The sequence below is a fragment of the Zonotrichia albicollis genome, chromosome 1 (genome assembly GCF_047830755.1).
Source record: "Zonotrichia albicollis isolate bZonAlb1 chromosome 1, bZonAlb1.hap1, whole genome shotgun sequence".
Lineage (NCBI taxonomy): Eukaryota > Metazoa > Chordata > Aves > Passeriformes > Passerellidae > Zonotrichia > Zonotrichia albicollis.
In genome coordinates, this window is record NC_133819.1 from 24414981 (window position 1) to 24429955 (window position 14975).

At 40.0% G+C, this 14975-nt stretch overlaps 1 protein-coding gene and 1 long non-coding RNA gene across 4 annotated transcripts in view; both read left to right on the forward strand.

Annotated features, from left to right (window-relative positions):
* The window catches only part of LOC102071332 (putative acyl-CoA dehydrogenase 6), a 204552-nt gene that overhangs the window by 151207 nt on the left and 38370 nt on the right, over positions 1-14975 (forward strand). The gene's annotated exons all lie outside the window — the stretch shown is intronic.
* LOC141728273 (uncharacterized) lies at positions 629-8096 on the forward strand. Its single transcript, XR_012579173.1, has 2 exons — positions 629-1364; positions 5423-8096. It is a non-coding gene; the product is annotated as an uncharacterized LOC141728273 (long non-coding RNA).

Below are 14975 nucleotides of genomic sequence, written 5' to 3' on the forward strand. Positions count from 1 at the left end.
ATACCAGTTGTATTCATGAAGAAGATATGCAGCTGAGACAGTCTTCTGGGACCTTCTGTAGAGGTTCTTGGCTTGCTTTCTCATGTCCTCACATCTTTAATCATCACTAAGAGCATCTTTACAGATAAGACAGATATTAAAAAAGTCTCTTTTCAGTGAACAGTGCAAGAATATGAATAATGGAACAAAATCATGTTGGTATTGCTAATAGGCAGCTTGTCTTCAGAATCTCCATACATTTGTTCAGAAAAAGTGTTTATTAAACAATTTCAAGCACATTTATAAGCTTGTTGTCTATTAGCAAACAGGCAAAAAGACAACTTCTGACTGCAAATTATTTGCTATACATACTTCAAACACACATATATATTTATTTTATAAAAAAGTTTTGCTCTGTTTCTTTGTAAAATAAACCTGGCTTATGTCATCATTGAAAGCAGTGAAAAATGTTAAGTCATTTATCATCTTAATGAGAAAATAATCTCAGCTGTAAACAGAACAAGATAAGTAAGGAAACCATCAGTCTTCAGTTTCATTCTGCTCCCTCTAGACAGCTTGTTAAGTCACATTGAAGTTAGAGAGTGTATGCCATGGAAAGACTTCTAAAGCAAATTTTGGGGAAGAAACTGAAACAGATAAAACCTCTTGTTCGTTACACAGAAAACCTTAAAAATAGAAGATGTGATTAAGTGTTTGTCTAGCTTGCTACACAAAAAAAACCTCAAAAATAGAGGATGTGGTTAAGTTCCTGTTTGATTTATTTAACTTACATAATTCTTTTTTTGCCTGCATAATCGCGTGGTAATCATAAGATCTTAAGTAAGTTTTATAAGAGAAAGGGCGAAGCTCTTCTACCAAATATGGAATCAGGTCAAAGGACACAACCGAGGAAGACTACCAAGACCTTCATCATCGACCACCAGGAGGTGAGAGAAGACCCCCTAGCAACAATCAACGCAAGCGCAGAGTACTTCAAAATGACACAGCAGTCCGGAAGCACTAAGAACTTAAAAAGGGGGACGTTGGGGATGAGGGTGCGGCAGTTGGTGGAGCGGAGACTCCCCTGCCGTCCAGCGCTGAAACTTTTGCTTATGCTGTATGCCTTGAATTAATAAATTCAAATTGGAAATTTCACTCCTCTTGAGTCTATTTATAACAAATTGGTGCCGTGACTCGGATGGGGGAGTGAATTGGAAAAGTTGTTCCAGAGAGGGGGGCGCCCCACCTAACCTAGTTAGGTGGCCCCTCTGGACGACCTCCACCTCCCCCACCGACGAACCTAAATTATACTCATAAGCAAAAGGGAGACACCAGTGAACCCCTTAATCCTCTGTGCACAGGGTCCGGACGAAGACGCAGGACGCGTAAGTATGGGATCCCGGAGTGCGGGGGCACTCCGGAAGAACGGGATCCGTCCGGTTGGGGTTGGGATCCCGGAGTGTGGAAGGCACTCCGGAAGAATGGGATCCCGGAGTGTGGCGATGTGATGTGTGAATGAGAGGAGGACTGGTAGCCAGATCTTCCAAGCGATTGCGGACCCTCCAGTAGTGCGGTTCCCGCAGACCCGCGAGGGCTCGGGCCACGAAAGAGGGGAAGTGAAAGATACGTGTGCACTCCGGAAGAATGAGACAGGGGAAGAGTAAGCCCCCTGCACAGGTTAAGCTCCCTCCATTCCAAGGGACAGCCCCCTGGGATACTTGCTTAGTAACTGGAAACACTTCCCAGGAACTGAAAGCAAAGACAGGGCTAAAATGATACACTATTGTGTAGAAGTTTGGGGCGTGAAGGAAATTTCTAAAAATGTATATTGGCCCATCTTCGGATCATCGGAAGATTGGGTAAGACAGACATTAAACATTTGGGTAAACTCTAAAGAACCTATCTCGCCAGAAGAAAGCGAGTATGCAAAAATCTGGGTGTTTAGACCAGAAGTATACATCTTTAAGCTAACTGAGGAAAATAAGGAACTGGATAAGAAAAAGGAGAAGAAGGGAAAAGGAGATGAAATTATAATAGTACCCCCTCCTTATGTCCCACCCCCACCTCCTCCAGTGCCAAATGCACCGGTGCCCCCACCTCAAAGTAATGATAGTGACTCTGACCAATCAGATTACCGGAGTCCAATCACTAGGAGTCGGACTAAAGAACAACAGACGGGGCTTTTTCCCTTAAGGGAAATGCCGATGGGGGTCTGCAGGCAGGAATAGGATTTATTTCAGTCCCCCTGAGTTCGACCGATGTTCAAGAATTTAAAAAAAAAAAAAAAAAAGAAATGGGACATTTACTAGAAGATCCTTTAGGAGTAGCTGATAAGGTAGATCAATTTTTGAGTCCAAACATGTATACATGGGAAGAACTCCAGTCGATTTTAACAATTTTATTTTTGGCTGACGAACGAAATATGATTAGGAGAGAGGGAATGCGTATCTGGGATGCGCAACACGCCCAGTGTCCCTCCGCGGATACTAAGTGGCCTCTGCAGAATCCGCAATGGGATCATCAAAACCCAGCCCATCGAACGCATATGCAGGATTTGAATAATCCAAGGAATTAGGGAATCAGTCCCAAGGGGCCAGAATATAGATAAAGCTTTCAACAATAGACAGAAAAAAAAGATGAATCACCCACAGATTGATTAGAAAGGTTAAGACGGAACTTCCAGCTATACTCCAGTATGGATCCTAATGGACCAGCCGGAGAAGCTCTTTTAAAGGTACATTTTGTTTCAAAATCATGGGAAGATATAAAAAGGAAAATACAAAAGATTGAAGATTGGCAAGACCGAGGGCTGGATGAACTTTTAAGGGAAGCACAGAAAGTGTATGTTAGGAGAGAGGATGAGAGTTATCGGAAGCAAGTTAGGCTGATGGTGGCAGCAACGAGTGGGAATAGGGGGTATGAAAGACAAGAGAGGAAGTTTGGGGATCCCAGAAAGGGAGAGCCCAAAGAGACAGCAAGTCAGAGGATTTGTTTCTATTGTGAAAAAAGAGGGCATTTTAAAAAGGAATGTAGGGTTAGGATTAAAGATGAGAAGGAATTCCTGATGGATTAGAGGGGTCAGGGGCTCTATTTATTGGGGACCCGAAAAACACCTAAAGAGCCCTTGATAAAACTTAAGGTGGGTCCCCAACACCAGGAAATACCTTTCCTGGTAGACACTGGGGCCGAGAGATCAACTATTCAGTTTTTACCAAAAGGATGTAATTTGTCTAAAGAAGTTGCAACCGTCATTGGGGCAAAAGGGGAACCATTTGAAGTAAAAATTATTAAGGGTGTAGTAATAGAAACAGATTCAAAAATAGGGATAGGGGATTTTTGTTGGTTCCCGAATCAGAATATAATTTATTGGGTTGAGACATGATTATTGAACTAGGAATTAGGATTGATGTAGAAGAAAAAGAGCTTAGAATAAAACTTTGTCCTCTGCGAGTGGAGGACGAGGCAAAAATCAATCCCGAAGTATGGTACACTCCTGAGAGTGTTGGGCAGTTAAAAATCACTCCTTTTACGGTAACTATTAAGAATCCAGATGTCCCGATTAGAATAAGACAGCACCCTTTGTCTCTGGACGAAAAATTACTTTTAACAAGTACATTGAAGGTAATGTCTCCCCATAACATTAGGGGGGGGTGCTTCAGCAAAAAGCTGACAAATGGATATCTGATGCTCGACTTCTCAAATATGAAGGAATCCTAATAGAAGCCCCAAATTTAACAATTGAAACCACAGCCTTGCAAAACCCCGCTGAGTTCCTATATGGAGAATGAGGCGCAGAACCATTAGAGCATGATTGCATAATCACTATAGAGGAACAAGTAAAAATAAGACCTGATCTGAAAAAAAAAAAAAAAAAAAAAAAAAAAAAAAAAAAAAAAAAAATTAAACACAGGAGAAAAGTTATTCATAGATGGGTCCTCAAGGATTATAGAAGGGACGAGAACATCAGGGTATGCTATCATTAGGGGACCTGAGTTGCAAATACTAGAGTCAGGGCCACTAGATAGATCTTGGTCAGCCCAAGCGTGTGAACTATACTCCTTACTGCGTGCATTAAATTTTCTGGAAGGAAAAGAGGAAACTATCTTTACAGATTCCAAATATTGTTATAGAATAGTACATACATTTGGAAAAATATGGGAAGAAAGGGGGCTGGTCAATTCTCAAGGAAAAGATTTAGTTCATAGGAATCTTATTACGGAAGTTTTAAAAGCACTAAGGAAACCCCAAAGGTTGGCAGTAGTCCATCTAAAAGGGCACCAACGGGGATTAGATTTACAGAGTAGGGGAAATAATGCAGCGGATCGAGAAGCAAAGCGAGCAGCACTACGAATCCTGACCCTGAAGGGAGACAAAGACATCACTGATTTAAAGGGCCAAGACCAAATTATAAAATTTAGGGAAGAAGAAAAAGCTGCTAGAAATTGGAGCAACCGAAAATTCTGAAGGGAGGTGGTTTCTACCCGATGGGAGGGAAGTATTACCTAAAGTTATGGCCTATAGATTATTGGAAAAAGTTCATCAGAAGACCCATTGGGGATCACAAGGATTAGTAGATTATTTTGCCACCAAATACATGAGTATGGGGATCTGGGACATGGCTAAACAAGTAACTAGAGGTTGCCTTCTGTGCCTACAAACAAATAGGAAAAACCTAAGGAAGTTGCCAGAGGGAGGGCGACCTCTGGCAAAGAGACCTTTTTCGCATATTCAAGTAGATTTTACTGAACTCCCGAAGGTAGGAAGGATAAAATATCTATTAGTCCTGGTCTATTAGACCACCTTACTCACTTTGTAGAAGCATTCCCAACCCCGAGGGAAACTGCTAAGGTAGTAGCGAAAGTATTACTAGAAGAAATAATTCCTTGATATGGGGTCCCAGAAGTTATAGATTCAGATCGGGGACCACACTTTACATCTCAGATAACCCAGAACCTAGCCAAAGCTCTTGGAATAAAATGGGAACAACATACTCTGTGGCATCCTCAAAGTTCAGGACGAGTAGAAAGGATGAATGGAGAAATAAAGAAACAACTAACTAAGTTAGTAATGGAAGCAAAAATGTCCTGGGTAAAATGTGTCCCTTTAGCCCTATTAACTATACGGACCACACCTAGAATAGATATAGGGATATCTCCCTTTGAAATGCTGTATAGAATGCCATACAATCTTGAGGGACCTCAGGAGCACCCAGTTATTAATGATCAATGCATGAATAAATACTTAGCAGAATTGAACAAGTTTAAAAAGGCTTTATGAAAAAAAAAAAAAAAAAAAAAAAAAAAGGGATGCTTGCACAAAAACCCCCCCTTAGATTTTACCTTACACCAGGTGCAACCAGGGGATTGGGTGTTGGTCCGAAGCTGGAAAGAAAACCCCTTGATACCAAAGTGGGAAGGACCTTACCAAGTACTTATTACAACAGATGCAGCAGTCCAAACTGTTGAGAAAGGGTGGACTCACGCTAGTCGTATCAAGGGACCAGTGAAACCCCCAGACAACTGGAAGGTCTGCAGTGTCCCTGGAGAAACCACAATCAAATTACAGCGAACTTCATGATTTGGATAATAGTCTGGGTAGGGGACAATCAATATCTTCAAGACCTCTTAACAAGAAACGAGCGATCACTGGGATATTGTAAAAGATTAGAGGATGAACTGGGTAAGCCTTACTTTAAGTCTCCTCGCCTCAAATATAAAGGACAAACCTGGGGAGGGGAGTCAGCCAGATGTGAAGAAATAAGACTAAAATGCAATTATTTGGACTGTGATTGTTACCCATTTTTATGCTTTTCTTGTAAGCTGTGTCACGAACCGTGGTGGACTCATTGTCGGAGAGGACGGGTTCCTAGGGGCATTTGCGGCCCCTGTTATACTAATGAAAGGAGACTAACTTCTATGATCCTTAATTATAAAGTAGACTCGGGAGAAATAAAACTTGGGTCAGATCAGTGGTGGGAGACCTTCTCAAAGGGTATAAACCCCGAACGGTTCTGTTATCACTCAACGAACCGGCCCCCTTCATCCTCGACATTCTCGAAGTGGTGTGCAGGAGAAGTAGTCCCACCATACGGTGTGATATCCCACAAATAAAAGCCAGAAACTGGGCTGCTAGCCTAGAGAGAAGGTGGGGAAGAGACAATCATAATTATCCAGCTCCTGAAGAATACCCCTGCTGCCGAGAAGATGGTCACCCTCGAGGCTCGCAGCAACCGAGTCGTCGAGCGAGGCAGAGGGGTAATGGACCGTGGAGACAATCGGAAGTCTCGACCCCTCTGTGGGAAGTCCAGGAGATGCTGGCAGTCCTACCACAAGATTGGTGAGCCACCACTAAGGGGAGGGGAACGGGGAAAAGAAAGACAACAAAAACAAATTTTTAAGTCCTATTCCAACCATGTGGACCACCCGGTTTGGACAAAGCTAATACTGATGTGTGTAGTGATTAAGATATCCTATGCTCAGACCCATGAACCCTTTAAGTGGTCCCTAATTAGATGGGAAGATCAGAAAGTTCTAGAAACAAAAATTATACACTCAAACCCCCTTTTTATGAGGCAATAGGAATCACGGCAAAGGCTAAGAGAATAAATGACACCAACCCTGCGAGATGCCTGTGGAAGAAAGAGAATACTCAGAAAGGAATAACTTTAGCAAAAGTCACAGGGAAGGGGAGATGTATAGGACAAGTACCCCCAGAAAAACACCACCTGTGTGCTGAGTATGGGAAACTTAGAGATCCAGCAAAGCCAGCACAATGGCTACTCCCAGCAATGAACACAAAATGGGTTTGCAATACTTTAGGAGTTACTCCTTGTATAAATATAGAAAAATTTAACAGAACAAGTGAATTCTGTGTTCAAGTGTTAATCGTGCCCAGGATAACTTACCACTCACCTCACTACGTTTATGATCAATATCAGGGGCCAGAGCATCATTTAGTAAAAAGGGAAGTCTTCACCACTCTCACGGTAGCCATGTTATTGGGAGTCAGAGCAATTGGAACAGGAACAGGAGTAGCCTCATTAGTATAACAACATAAAGGGTTTCAAGAACTTAGACTATCTGTAGACGAAGATTTAAGGAGAATTGAAGAATCCATAAGAGATCTCACAGAATCCTTAGATTCCCTGGCAGAAGTAGCATTACAAAATAGGCGAGGACTAAACCTTCTATTATTACAGCAAGAAGGGCTATGCATGGCCTTACGAGAGGAATGTTGCTCATACGTCAACAAGAGTGGGGTCATCCAAGACTCAATGGCAAAACTTAGAGAAAGGTTAGAACAGAGGAAAAAAGAAAGAGAAGCTCAACAGAGCTGGTATGAAACTTGGTTCAATTACTCCCCCGGCTTATTACTTTGTTGTCAACTATTGCAGGACCAGTAATACTGTAATGTTGGGACTTATGTTTGGACTTTGCCTTTTTAATAAAATAGTGAATATTGTTAAAGGGAGGCTGGAAGCAGCTCACCTTATGGTGATATGCTCAGAATACAAAGCTTTGTGGGGAGCCGAAGGGGGAGAATACTTAGAACTAAGTCGATACGCATTGGCTAGGTTTGACGAACAAGAGGATAAAAGAGAAAGGGGGGATTGAAACAGATAAAACCTCTTGTTCGTTACACAGAAAACCTTAAAAATAGAAGATGTGATTAAGTGTTTGTCTAGCTTGCTACACAAAAAAAACCTCAAAAATAGAGGATGTGGTTAAGTTCCTGTTTGATTTATTTAACTTACATAATTCTTTTTTTGCCTGCATAATCGCGTGGTAATCATAAGATCTTAAGTAAGTTTTATAAGAGAAAGGGCGAAGCTCTTCTACCAAATATGGAATCAGGTCAAAGGACACAACCGAGGAAGACTACCAAGACCTTCATCATCGACCACCAGGAGGTGAGAGAAGACCCCCTAGCAACAATCAACGCAAGCGCAGAGTACTTCAAAATGACACAGCAGTCCGGAAGCACTAAGAACTTAAAAAGGGGGACGTTGGGGATGAGGGTGCGGCAGTTGGTGGAGCGGAGACTCCCCTGCCGTCCAGCGCTGAAACTTTTGCTTATGCTGTATGCCTTGAATTAATAAATTCAAATTGGAAATTTCACTCCTCTTGAGTCTATTTATAACAGAAACCACCAAAACTGCTGTGGTTTTGTTCATGTCTATTGTTATTCTGTCATGTGAAAGACCCAGATAGAGTATTAAACAGACAAATATGAAACTTCTGTATAGAGTTTGGGTATGGGACAGAACACATGGGACTTGTTTTTCATACATTTCTAGTTTGGTTTTATGTTGTTCCAACAGCCCTGTTGGGATTGGTGGCACTCATTAAAGAGTGTGTAGGGTGGCCATTAGAATTACAAAAAAAGGAGCCTTAAAGTGGAAGCATACTTTCATGCCATAAAGGTTCTTAAAGAGCTGGTGTAAATTTTACAAATTGATTTTAAAAAGTACTCTTCTAATAGTTAAAAGTGTTGTGCAGGGAGATAGCATAACCAGTGAAGTACACTGAGGTATAATTTAAAACAATCTGCCACTTTTTAGCACTGGTTATTTCATAACTCTTCTGTTGCTCCAGGCAGTTGGGATTGTGTGGCTGAGGGATGGGGAAGCAAACAGCCAGAGACAAATTATGTTCAGGCTGGAATAACTGCAGAGCTGCTGGCAGCACCACAGTGTGGCTGTGGCTGCTCCAGGAGTCAGAAACCCCTCTCCTGCTGATTTCTGCTTGCAGATGGGGCAGTGGTTCACACTTAGGGATGGTCTGTTATCTTCAAACCAGTCCTCACCGTGGGATAAGGAAAATGAGAGTCCCAGCTGGTGAAAGTCCCAAGCCTTTACCTTTACCTGTTTTGGGCTGCAGTCTCTGTATAGCTGTGAGCCCTCACCCATTGTTAGGTTTGTCCTGTACATGCCCATTTCCATGGGGGCCATTCTTATACCAGACAAGATTATGGAATGGCAATAAAAAGTCTTGGTCTGTTAAAGCTGAGTGGTGGAGCTGGGTTGTTTCTCCAGTCTCTACCTGCCCCCAAAGAAGCTTTTTTCTACTGTTTGCTTTTTCCAAGAGGAAACTTCAGTTAAAGCACATACCAAGTTGGTTGTGAGGATTCATATTTCCTTCCACCCCTTGCTTCATTGAATTAGGTTTTAAACAAAGTACTTTTATTCTTAAACTTCTTTCTCCTTTGTTTTTTGCAATGGTGAGCATCATTCCTCCCAGATGTCCGCCTTCCTTTCCATGAGCTTTCCTGCCTGAAATTATTCCTCTGTTGTGTTCCTTGTTAATTAATTATACTACTCTCTGCTTCAGGGTTTCTTTTTTTTTTTTTTCTCCTTTGGCTTCTTTGAGACTGTGATAAAATATCCTAACTTGTGTATCAAGAGACTTACTCTTTATACTTATGTTAGTTATCTTGCAGCATCTACTTTGTCATAGAGACCAAAAACATCACAATAGTGAATTGTAGGTAATGTACTATCTCTAAATTACTTTGTCCTTTCTCACCATCCTCTTCCATGTCTTTTACTAGTGTTGTAAATCCTGCTGTCATCATTAGGGGGAAAAAATTTCATCTTTTCAGTAAGTAGTAAGGCATTTTAAAAGAAATTTCATAGTACAATATCTGGGCTGTATTGCCTCACTGGCCATTTCTTTTGAAGACATATTAAATGCTTCCATGCTTATGCAAGGAGATAAGAAAATGAAGGTAGATGAATGGGTAAATGAAAGATAAGAAATACAACTGTTTGGCCCCTCTCTTCCTTCGCAGGAAAGACCTGATAGCAGGTAGTGCCTTGTATCTCTAAGTGGAATCTGACTGTCAAGACATGGGGAGGCAGCAAGGCAGTGTGGGGAGCTGAGGGCTTTTTGCTTAGCAATTGGCAGAGCACAGCACTGTGGCTGTTGTTGACAGCAGTTGAGAAACTTAGCTAGATGTCAGATTAAAAAAAATTAAAATTGAGTCAACAGGGAAACATTTGGAATAATTAAATTCCAATATGATTAGTTTTTGTGTAACCTTGTTGCAGCACATTCTCCAGGGCTGGCAGTCTAAACAAAGACGTCTTCTGATCCTCTGTAAAACCTAGATGAATTTGGTTTGGATTCTTCCACCTTTTCTGTGTTTGTAATCAATAAAACAATCAGATCAATGAGGCCCATTCATCTTGCTAAGATATTCCAAAAACATCCTGAATGTGGGATAAAGAAGATAAATCTTCATTAGCATAAGAAACAGGACTGAGTGAAGCACAGTGCCCAAAGCTACATTTACACTGATAAAGACTTTTCATTGAGGAAGAAATTAGGGAGCACTTTCACCCCAGGTTAGAATGGAAAACACAAACCAGAGAATGGGATTTGTCTGAAGACACATCTTAGCTCTGGAAAGCTGGCATGGAAGGATACACTGAGAGATGAAAAACAAACAAAAAATCATATCAAAATTTGTTGCTTGATTACTCAAGCATATTCATCTTCAAATAAGAGTGACAGTTTCTTACACCTCTTTGTTCCAACACAGTTAAACTTGCTAGTTCTTCTCTTTTGCTTAAAGTTTTAGCCTAAAGTTTTCTGGAAGCTGACAGGCTGCACACATCTTCTCAACTGCAGGGCAAGATTAAACAGAAATCCAACAGCACTAACTACTCCAACACAAAGTCAGAAGCAAGCCAAATCTCACAGAGTGAATTGCAATTAAATTGCAAGTGGAAGACATTTTCCAGTGGTAAAACATTAGTGTGGGTGACCTCAGTCTGCAGCAGCAAAGCTTCCAAACAGCAATTTCCCTAAAACGGTAAAAGGTTGTGGTTTCTTTTGTGGGATTTTCTATTTCTTTCCATGGCAATACTTCTAACACATAAGAAAAATCTGTGCAACAGGAATATGTGTCGAGTCTTTCATGTAAACCTCCTTAAAATGCAGAGAATAGTCACATGGTTTGGTTTGAAAATGTAATTGCTAAGGTCTGTCTTTTAGCATGCTATTTAGGCGAATTTGTATTTGCTGAATTTTTCATGTTCTTGCTTTAGTTAATTGCTCTCAGTTCATACTTTATCAATGCTACTCCAAGATTTAGAAAACAGGATTAACCACAGTTTGAGAGAGATTTCAAACAAGAAACAATTCTTTATTGGGGCTTGGTAGTGTAAGGAAAACAAGCTCAATCATTACAGTTATACCATGTTTGCATAAATGAGAGTTAAATAAATAAGCTCTTTCTTTTCCTTTGCTTCTGTGTTGGAGATTTTTGAGATAGAAGGTATGCATTCATTCATGTTTTACTTGTCACCTGACTTGAAGTGATGAGGCTGTAGCCCAGAAGATGCTGTGATCTTTTCCAGATGGAAAAACTCATCTCACTTCCCCCTCCCTTTGTTGTTGTTGTTGTTTTTTTTGGTAGGTCGGTTTGGTTTGTTTTCATTTTTAATGGAAAAAGAATTCCAGCTTTACAAGTGAGGAATTGTTCATGTGAGTTTTCATTGTTTCAACAATGTATAGCATGGTCTTAAATCTTACTGCTAATTTTTAGTGCTCACTATTCAATGAACAATGTATTTGTCCTTTCCTCAACTATTTTAAACATAGAGTGAGAGTTGAGCATAAATTGATGTCTTTGGTGTAGACTTTCTCATTCTTTGTGGTTCTGTACAATGATGTAGTTGGGAAAAAGGAGGCACAGTCACTGCTGCTTTGCTCACCATTAATTTGCTGTTGCCAGAATCACTCAGTTTGGGCCTACCTCATGCTGAGAGATGCTATGCACTGGATTAATCATAATGAGTTAGCAAATTGTTCTTAAGGAGGAAAAGGATTATAATAATGCAGCACTGAAAGGATGTGCAGTATGCTCAGGATCATGAAGCTTGTAAATTGTAATACATTTATTATAGTTTTGTCTGAGACATTGCAGAAGCTTCAGAATGGGTCACGTTACAGGTCCTTATATAGCACTTTGTTTCTTCAGCATCTCACTCTGCACTTTGACCATGCTAACACTGATGAAAAAGCAGCTTTGCACCCTTGAACAGCTCTCCTGGCTCTTGGGCAGTTTATAAAGACAGTCTGAGTCAGTGTGGGATCAGTGTCTCCACCAGACTAAGGGTACTCAGAGATGTTGATCGTGTTGTATTTTGCATGACTGTGAGATACCAGATGCGTGCTGGAAATGCATTTTTAGCCAGAACCATTCCAGGACAGACATCTGCCCATCTGCTGCCTCTGCTGTGCAGCATGGAAAGCCCACAGTGTCTCAGCTGCCGGGGAACTGCAAGGGTCCAGCAGCAATGGGCTCTTAGTGTGTCATCAGGATGATCCCCACAGCCTCAGCCACCTCCCGTGTCATGTGCTGCCCAGAAACGAGGAAACTAATTTAGCCCAGCACCTCCTTTGGGTGCCTCTGAAATACTGGAAAGCTTATCAGCAAGCTCTTTGGAGATGTTGTTTAAGAGTAACTAGGAGATGGTGGAAAATATTTCTCTCTCTGAACAGAAATGTCCAGGAGACCACATGAAACAAAGGATTCATCAGCAATCTTACTTACAGTGGCTGCACAGTGAGATGGCTAACTGTGATAAAAGGTGCCTATGGTAATAAAATCCTCTTCAGTTCCCTTTCTTACAGGCCTGTGCTGCCCACTGGGGTCTCGTGACCACAGAAGCCTGCAGTAATAGATGGATGGATGTGAAAATTAGGCAAATAGTTTGTGACTAGTGATTGTCCTGCTAAAATAGTGCTTCTTATGAGATGTTAAGTTATGTAACTCAAAAACATGACAAGGAGCCTTAGTATATTAAAATAATTTTCTAAATGTGTGTTTTGTTTCTGGAGATTCTTATACTACTTGTCAATAAATTGCATGGTATTTATTTTTTATTTCAGATGATTCAGTTACTCATTTAGAAACACATAACACTGTATAAACACCAGGTGTCTGATGGATGGTTGCAAGTGCTTTAAAAATTCTTTGCAATTAGATGGAACTAATAGAAAGTCCTTCATACAAGACCAATTAAAATTAGTGGTAATGTATAGTTTTGACAAAAGCTTTTTCCTGCATGAAAGGCTACTTTTTCCTCCCCCATTATTCCCACTTTTTGTCTACATGTAGATGTGTGGGAGAGATAGGAAAATCATGGTGACTGGAAAATCTATGTCCTTGGGAGGTGCAAGGTGGAGGGGACTCCAGCCTCCCTCATTTGTTGTTGTTTTCCTGTTTGTTTGTTTATTTGTTTGTTTTAATTTGAAAGGAAGGTGTGTTATTGACTAGATTATTGAGCCATGAAGATAATTATTCAGGTATTTGCCAATACTTTTAAGATTGCTTTTTAAATATCTCCTGGAATAATTTCTGAATTTTTATGAAGAAGGTGGGGGTTTTATTCCCTCAATAAAAATCGTTTTGCTTCTCTTATTTTAAAATATAAATATTTTAAATTCAATTTCAGGAACATCCCATAACAATACAATGCACGTGTTGATTTAATATAATTTGCCTTTCAGAATTTATTGGAGAAAGCAATGAAATTTAATTCCTTCACAAATTTACTATGTGACCACATATTCAGTATGTTGAATAAAAATACACATTTATTGCTATGTAACTCTAGAATGATATTTTGGGAACAAGAATTGTAAATAAAATTAGTTGTATAGCTACTTATAAAAGTAAATTACTGAGATGAGAAGGGAACCCTTCTTGGTTTCCTGAATGGTCTGTAAATATTCATAACTGGGAGAGGTCTGACATTAGTCTTAAGTGTTTAAATAGCAAATGGTGCAAATGCATCCTTACTGCAGACTTTAATTTGCTATGGCTAAATCTATATTCAATTTCTGTTGTAACTAATTGCAGCTAAACTGTATAGTAAAAGGGCACTTAACTACTGGGTGCATGAATTCTTAGGATCATTAATTATAATTCAGGTAAGATTGGGAATCAAGGCAGGTGACAGGGATATTCTGGGGAGGAGGTTTTGTTGGTTTTCTGAACTCATCTCAGTCTTCTACAGATACCTTTAGCCATGTCATTGTTCCCTTCTGCCCTGGATTAATCTCTAGGTATGCTGTGGACCCCAGTGTGTCACACTGGGAACTGTGTAATAGGCAGCTTGATGTGTTTTTAATTGCAAACTGTAATATCATTTTATCTGGTCTGCAGCAGGGTCCTGTTATTCTCTCTTGGAACAACCTGCTTTTCACTGCTTTGCAAGCTGATTTGTTACTGATTTCAGAACTAAATCTATAAGAAGAAAAAATATAATCCTGATCAATAATAATTTCTTGGAGGAGACAACATTGTGTGATGAAATTCTTATGGAAATAATATAACACTCTGAGCAGAAGGTTCTTTTGAAGACAATAATACTGAATGGGGAATTTTTTTTTGGTGGTATGCTTGCACTATACTGAAAATCCTTTTGTTTTTGGCCAGTAACACATACAAAGCACACCCTACAACATCAGCATAAATAAAAATAGTAGATAGCATATTTCACACTGGAGATAGCAGTTCAGATCAGAATCCTGTTGTGTCAGCTCTTCTAGAAACAGAGAGGAATAATCTGTTTCATTATATGGTCTGGTTGACAAATCTTTAAGACAAGGATGCACACAGAATCCTAGGCAAAAATGAGAACTGAGCCAGATATTTGCAGCTCTAGAATATGGCTTAAAACATTTATCCACATTCCTTAAACCAAATAAAAGTTGTCAATGAAATTTTTTCTACATTAAAATTATCAAGAATAGAGAAAGCATGGAAACATATCAGTTTTACTGAAATGTTGACTATATTGGAGAAAAAGAACGGAAAGGCATTGTTCTGACATTGCAAAAGTGCTTTCATTTTTACCCCAGAAATGGTTTTTATTGTGATCTTTCCTTTGTGTGTCTTTAAAAAAAAAAACTAAGGTCACCTGACAGAGGCATACAATTTACTGTTATAAAAATTGGATTGTTTAATTTTTATTTGACTTT